This window comes from Haematobia irritans, chromosome 3 (genome assembly GCF_050003625.1).
Source record: "Haematobia irritans isolate KBUSLIRL chromosome 3, ASM5000362v1, whole genome shotgun sequence".
NCBI lineage: Eukaryota > Metazoa > Arthropoda > Insecta > Diptera > Muscidae > Haematobia > Haematobia irritans.
This window is the reverse complement of record NC_134399.1, coordinates 56,877,361-56,884,975: the sequence shown is the minus strand read 5'-3', so window position 1 is coordinate 56,884,975 and position 7,615 is coordinate 56,877,361. Positions and strand designations below refer to the sequence as shown.

General features: G+C 34.4%; 2 long non-coding RNA genes across 4 annotated transcripts; both read left to right on the top strand.

Moving 5' to 3' along the window:
• Positions 1-2,112: 2,112 nt before the first annotated feature.
• On the top strand, positions 2,113-3,137 carry LOC142232124 (uncharacterized). The gene is made up of 3 exons (XR_012721036.1): positions 2,113-2,375; positions 2,433-2,538; positions 2,604-3,137. It is a non-coding gene; the product is annotated as an uncharacterized LOC142232124 (long non-coding RNA).
• Positions 3,138-4,806: 1,669 nt separating this feature from the next.
• On the top strand, positions 4,807-6,190 carry LOC142229918 (uncharacterized). 3 transcript variants are annotated; one of them, XR_012720529.1, is made up of 4 exons: positions 4,807-5,181; positions 5,261-5,342; positions 5,400-5,919; positions 5,977-6,190. It is a non-coding gene; the product is annotated as an uncharacterized LOC142229918 (long non-coding RNA). The 3 variants fall into 3 exon arrangements; XR_012720530.1 differs by having other exon boundaries at positions 5,386-5,919; XR_012720528.1 differs by having other exon boundaries at positions 5,261-5,919.
• The last annotated feature ends 1,425 nt before the right edge of the window (positions 6,191-7,615 follow it).

Sequence of the window (7,615 nt, the reverse complement as noted above, 5' to 3'; positions counted from 1 at the left end):
AGTAATGAAAATGTTCTTTTTGGATCCGGAAGTGGTGCAAAATTGACGCAGAAGCGATGAATTTAACATGGGCTTGTCATAGGACGGAAGTTCTCCATTTCAACAGCCGATGCACTGAATTTGCATCACTTCTTTAGGTGTGATCCGAATTCAATGCTTTGGATGTAAATTAAAAAATTCTGTGATATTTTGTCAAATAAATAATTTTTATATTTTTTTATAATTTTTAATGGATTCTAACGCTTGTCGGAAACGTTAGACCTCAAATATTTTCAAAAATTCACATTTTTCTCAGATTGGATTTAGCGTTTTTTTTCGACAAAATTTAAATGATTTGTACCATTTTATGAAGTCTTACTCCGTTTTTAACCTATTTGAAACAAAAAAAGTTAAAATTACCCATTAAAAGTATGAAAAAACCAAGTTATAAAAAATTGAAGTAAAAGAACTTCCTGGGTAGTTAAAATAAAGAACATTATTGGGAGTGCATCTTCTGGAAGTGCTTTTAAGGTTCTGCCTTTGGAAGAACTTCCAAATTTTTTTGCTGGGTGTATATTAAACAGTTCCTCTAAGGCTATGGTCACACTAGGCAAATATTTGACCAAAATGAGTGTCAAACATTTTTACAGAATAATTTTCAAACATCTGGATACGGAAAATAACCCTGCGATACCACGGAGTTAAGGGGCATGCAGCTATATTAGATGTATATTAAACAGTTCCTCTAAGGCTATGGTCACACTAGGCAAATATTTGACCAAAATGAGTGTCAAAAATTTTTACAGAATAATTTTCAAACATCTGGATACGGAAAATAACCCTGCGATTATGTTATATATCCAATATGAGCTCAAAATGTTTGCTGGTTTGTCTATGACGACGGATTCTTTTTCGATTTCTGTAAAAAATATGTCCAGTGTGACCATAGCATAATACTAAATTATAGTACATATAAGAAAATTTTGTCACGATTCCTTTTCATTAATAATCCATAATTTTAAAGAAAAAAATTGCTATTTTGGCGGCTAAAGGCGGTATAAGATGGCAGTATTGCGCTAAATTGGCCATTTTCCTTTTCTGAGTCTCACCGCACTCGCTGTACACCACACATTTTTCACACCTCTCAAAAAGTTTTTTTCCTGACTCACACTTGAGAAAACATTTTGTTTTTATACTGTTTTTGCCGATTAAAGGTAAGTTTTAACCGCTGAACCTTCTTGATTATTTTTCTTTGTTGAACCAACCAGATTGTTCCAAAAACATTAGCAGACTGCTAAGTTAACGTTTTCCAGATCCGCCAGTAATCTGAAGCTATATGCTCCTAAAAGTTGCTTGCGCTTTACACAAAATGCAGGACACTCACACAAGAGGTGTTTAATTAATTCTTTTTCCTCCGCATCATGACAGCTCATACAATAGTCATTATACTTCGCGCCAATAGTTTTTGCAAAATCGCCTATCAGGCAGCGACCCGTTATAGCAGATATCAGGAGTGATATCTGACGTCTCGAGAACATTAGCATATCTAGTGTGCGGTTTAAGTTGAAATGGGGCCATATTTGCTTGGTGTCGTTACAACCCTTGCAATTCTCCCATCGAACATTTGCCATCCTAACAGCCTTCTCACGCAGCATGAGCTTGCAGGTAGCTAGGGGCATACCAACAAATTCCAGTTCCCCTGGAATATGTAAGGTAGTCCCTAGCCTTGCCAACTCATCCGCTTCGCAGTTCCCCGGTATGTTCCTATGGCCAGGCACCCATATTAGGTGAATATTGTACTGCTCAGCCATCTCATTGAGAGATTTGCGGCAGTCGATACAAAGCAGATAAATTGACTCAATTGATGCGCAGTTTCTTGTTCCTCTAGATTTCGACAAGACGTTACAGGAATAAGTTTGTTATCAATTATAATTTTGGTTATTTAAAGAAAAGTAATCGCGAAAATAAAGTGGTTTTCAACTCGAACACCGAACATAGTACCCACCTTTAAACTCGAACTTAGTACCCATCTTTATGGCAGGGATGCAGTACTATCCCAATAAACACAGGATGAGCGTTTTTCATATTCAACAATTTCTCACTTTGAGGGTAAATATAATTTTCAACATAAATTCAAGTTGACCTGAAATAGCTCATCTTCAATACATCTTCAAATTGTTTGCGAATTACTTCCAATTTGCCAAAATGTTGACGAAATCTTTGAAAAGGTGTTGAAGATAATATGAGAAAACTTTGACAAAACACTACCATAAAATGCAACGAAAAAAAACATGTGGGTTTCAATACTTATTTGTGCAACGAAGTTCGTGGTCAATTGCAAGAAATTAAAAAAATGGAAAATTTTAGACAAATAACCAAATAGTTTATAAAAATAGGTAAGAAAAAATGAAATAAAACTTTAAGGAAGCCACTAAATGTATATCTATTTGCAGAAAACTAAAATTATGGATTCTACGTTCTTGTAAACATTAAAAAGCTGACCGATGAAAAACTGTTGGACAATTAACTGGAACTGCTTCAAATAGTTTATAATAATTGGTAAGTCAATATGAAAAATTAAATCAACACTTTAGAGAAGTCACTAAACTTAAATCTCTTTGCAGAAAACTAAAATCTTTGGATGCTACATTCTTGCTGACGTTAAGAAGCTGACCAATGAAAAATGAATTGCTTATCGACAAGAAAAAGTTTCCAGAAACATTTCAAAGTGCAACCAATTAAAATTGTTAAAAAAAAAAAACAAATTGGTAAAATCAAAAACTTCTGTATGAAAATGTGCATCACATCGCCAGTTTAATTTATATCCTATTATCAGTTTAAAATGGATATTTTGTGAATTCCTTCTGCTGGAAATCTCTTCTAACACGCGGCCCAGTACGTTCCTAATTTCAAATTGCCCGCATATTAATAAATGTAATGCTGTTTTATGACACCAGCAGGAAGGAAATCGAATTATCAATGCAAAATTGTTTACAAATAATGTTTAAGATATTTAAAGTTTTGTTGTTTTGTTCTTATTTGTTGATATGTTTAGTAAGATTATTATTTTTCAATTGGTATTGTAGTGTAATATGTAGTGTAGTGTATTATATATTTTATTTTAACGAAAATGAATAAATTATACAAAATTCATAGAATTTTGGCTTTGACTTTCAATTTGAAGTGGGGATATCATTTATACAAATTTTGGTTGAAAAGTTTTTGCAACGGATGTTAATTTTTAATTTGACTCGCATGGAAAATTGTTTGAGAAATTATTGAGTGGCGATGCATTTCAATTTGAGTATAACACTTGAGAAATTATTGCTAATGTGTTGAATTTTACTGTTGAGGGTAATGTCTGTTTTTTGTTGAGAACGCGATTTTCTCAACTTGAATAATCAATCCTTTGAAAAATTGTTGAAATTTAGCATTTGTCAAACGTTTATGTTTATTGGGAACTATCTTAAAATGCACTTTTTCTGATTGTTTGAAGGGGCTCTTATTGGGGTCGTTCTAAATTTATCTAAAAAGGCACCTAATAATTGCACTCATGTGAAACTTTTTGATAGTAACTTGGCGTGGTACGACTTCTCAAAAGTGACGCCGCTTGTCGGACGTCGTATACGATTGTTTTGGACGTGGTGGGGAGTCTCAGAAGTGCCGTCAAATTCAAAAAATGTTGTTTTAATACTAGAGGTCTACACAATTCCATTTGTAAATGCAGAGTACACGTGTACTTGCTACATGAGTACATATATTTGAAAGAGTCGCAAAACAATTGGTACACATTAGCTGAACACCAAAAGCCACGAGTAACTTCTTGTTGCTACTCTGATGTCTTCACTACCAACAAACACATATTCCTCTATCTCTCTTATTGAAGTGTACTCAGAGTGATCACGTCGAGTACGTTGCGAGAACAAAACTTCATGTACCACGTGCAGTTTCAGAAATATAAAAAACAGTTACTCTCCATAATATATGTTTTCTGTTTGTTATAAAGAACGGCAAACGTTAAGGTAAACGTGTGACATACATAAATATATGAAATATGTGACATAGGTTAGGTTAGATTATGTGGCAGCCCGAAGTATCAGGCTCACTTAGACTATTCAGTCCATTGTGATACCACAGTGGTGAACTTCTCTTATCACTGAGTCCTGCCCGATTTCATGTTAAGCTCAATGACAAGGGACCTCCTCTTTATAGCCGAGTCCGAACGGCGTTCCACATTCCAGTGAAATCACTTAGAGAAGCTTTGAAACCCTCAGAAATGTCACAAGCATTACTGAGATGGGATAATCCACCGCTGAAAAACTTTTTGGTGTTCGGTCGTAGCAGGAACCGAACCCACGACCTTGTGTATGCAAGGCGGGCATGCTAACCACATATCTGTAATTAATAATAATGGAAAGTTTTGCTTCGCACATAACTGAGAAATACTTGTGGTACCACGTGAAGTGAAGAGAATCCATGTCAATCTCAAGTACTTACATTTTTATTGTTCCTTTTTTCGGAACACATATTGTTTCGGATAAGTACTTGGTGGTATTTGACAAGCAAGTGTTCTCTTCACTTCACTACTTGCGCTCTGAGAGAAAGGCAGTGTATGTACTATAAGTAAGTAAGTAAGTATTTTTTTATTGAGTCTTCTTCTTGATTGTGATACAATGAGTAAGGAGCGAATGTATATTTTTAATACTTAGAACTATTGTTGTCTTATTCTAATACACGATGGTTAAGTACGTTAGCTACTTGCTTGCAATGGCTACTAGTGAACGTATAAAGAAAATACGTAGCAAAACAAATGTAGGAAAAGGCTTGCTCGCGGCCTATATCGATTGATGGTAATGCAAGAGGGATTACCGATAATAAATAAATAACAAAAATAAATGAATAACTTAAAACGAGATAACAATTAGACTGTTAAATATATGACTAACAGTGTGTAAAATATGCAGAATGATATCACAGTGGTATTTGTGTTGGGTAAGTATGTTATAAGACGGATGCTCAATTGAAGCTTTTATAAGTTGAAGGTTTTTACTTGGATAAAAATCACAGTTTCGAATGCAAGTGTAAATGGCTTGCTACGGAGAAAATATCAGGTACATTTTGTGCGATTTTAGGTGACGTATAGATTATTATACATAATTATAACAATATGCTACAATGAATTATAGTAATAATGACATACGGGTAAGAGTAGTATGAATTATGTAAAATATAAAAAAAAAGTGTACAAATAATGTAAGAATTTAACCTCTGTGCGTTCTAGGAATCTTGTGATAGAATCGCTGCGTATTGGGATGGTCTGGATTATCAAATGTGTTCTCATTGATTATGGCGATTGATGACAAGTAGGTCGAACCAGACCAATGCGTATGATTTTCCAAGTTGTAGATTTCTTTTAAAAGGTCATTTTCATGAGTGGCAAGTTTCTGCACGAACGTCGTATGAAGGTTAAACACATATTCACTGAAAGGCTTAACTTCCGAGACCTCGTATATGTGTTTATTGGAGAATTTTTTGTTCCGTGAAGCATAGTGTTTATTTATGCATCTCCGTGTATGTACTATATTTGACAGCGAATTGCATACCTGTAGTGAAAAGTTATTCGATGCAGACCTCTATTTAATATAGGGTTTCCACATGGATAATTTTCAAAAGAGAACTTTTGCTTTAAAAAAAGAGAACATTCCCTGCCAGCATTTCAAAGTTCCATTTCAACCTCATCGTTACCACAGACTCGTAAATGTCACTTCAATCATCATGAAAAGGTACATCAAAAAGTACATGCAAGTAATTTGCCATCCCTACTGTTAAAAAAGCCATTTTTTGTGAAACGCCAAGCGCAACCAGCTTGTTATATTTTAATTAAATAAAAACGAAAATAAAGTTCTGAAAACATAGATTATACGCTTAAAATTGTGAAAGGTATATTGGTGAACAATTTGGTGATTTTCCAAATGGAATAAAGTGATTGTTTTTCAGATATTTTACAGACACGCTGCCTCCATGGAATAAAAACACTGGTTGATAGACGCAGCAACATGTAACTCGCTACTTGTAACTCAACATCATCATTAATGCTAAAAATTATGTTAAATGTAATGTGATAGTGGTATAAATGTTATATTTTTAAGAATTTGTAAATGTTTAATCAAATTAATAAATATCTAAACAAACGCGTTTTACTCGACCACAATGATTCATTTACAACTATCTTAAAATGCACTTTTTCTGATTGTTTGGAGGGTCCCTTATTGGCGTCGTTCTAAATTGATCTATAAGGGCACCTAATAATTGCACTCATGCGAAACATTTTTGTAGTAACTTGGCGTGGTACAACTTCTCAATAGTGACGGCGCTTTTCCGACGAGTTTTTGATGTCGTAAATGATTGTTTTCGACGTAGTGGGGATTCTCAAAAGAGTCCCCAAATTCAAAAAATGTTGGCAGGGTTTTAACTAAAAAAGAGTTTACAATAAAAAAATTCTTTATTAAATAGTTAATAGTTTTATTGATGTTAAAATTAAAATAATAATAGTTTCTAATGATAGAAACAACGAAATAAATATATAATAAAACAATAAAAAACAAAAAGAATCACATTTTCTTAAAAAATAAACAGAATAAATTCAAAAATACGCTGTCAAAAATAAAACACACATGTTCCTATGATCTCGCCCACAATTGACGACGACAACGTATTGGCGTATTTACGTCGTACGTTCAATTACATCTATTCTAATTTTTACGCGGTACGTCGAAACATCGCAATTGTGTTCCGGCCTTTAATTTGTCAACAGATTTAACCCAGTAAACAATTAGTGGCGAACAATTGTGGCGAATTCCTACTAAATAAATAAAATTCCATCAATCTAGGAATTTTTGAAATAGAGTACATAAAGAGCACTGTTGGACATAAAAATACGGCACCAAAAAAGAGAGTGAACAAAAAGATACGAACACAAAAAGAGAACATGTTCTCTTTAAAAGAGATGTAATGGACAGCCTAATTTAATACCTTTCCATCCATGATTCCGAAATGGATCATTCATTAATGTTTGTCGGGACCCAATAAACACAGGATGAGCGTTTTTCAAATGCAACAACTTGTTGCGGGCGCTTGGTCCAGTTTCCTCCAATCGGCGGTGCGTCCCCGATGTTCGCGCATTAGTATGGTTTGTGAGGTGGTCGCCAAATTGGGCGAGCCACAAGGTCCATTTTTAGCGAGAGGGGAGCTTTGGCGTTCGGGCCTCTTTGTGGCCGTAATATATAGACCCTGTGGAAGGAGGGTGATCCCACTGTCATATATATTTGATAAATAGCTGGAAGTGAGCTGTGCTCAACCTATATTCTTTAATTTTTAAAAAAATTATAATTTGTGGGAATTCGGTTTCCTGCCAAGGCAGGAAATGAAATGTGGTTTCGAGAATACAGATGTTCGGCATGTCATAATAAGTGCTACCAAGTTTGGAATTTTAACATCTTGGTACAACCGTGGGGTGCGATACAACCATGTGGTACATGGACGGACAGACTGTGGGAATTGTTGGTAGGAATGTGGTATATAAATTAATATATAAAAACAATTAAAAGGCGCAAATTCAGATAACTTTTTTTTTAAG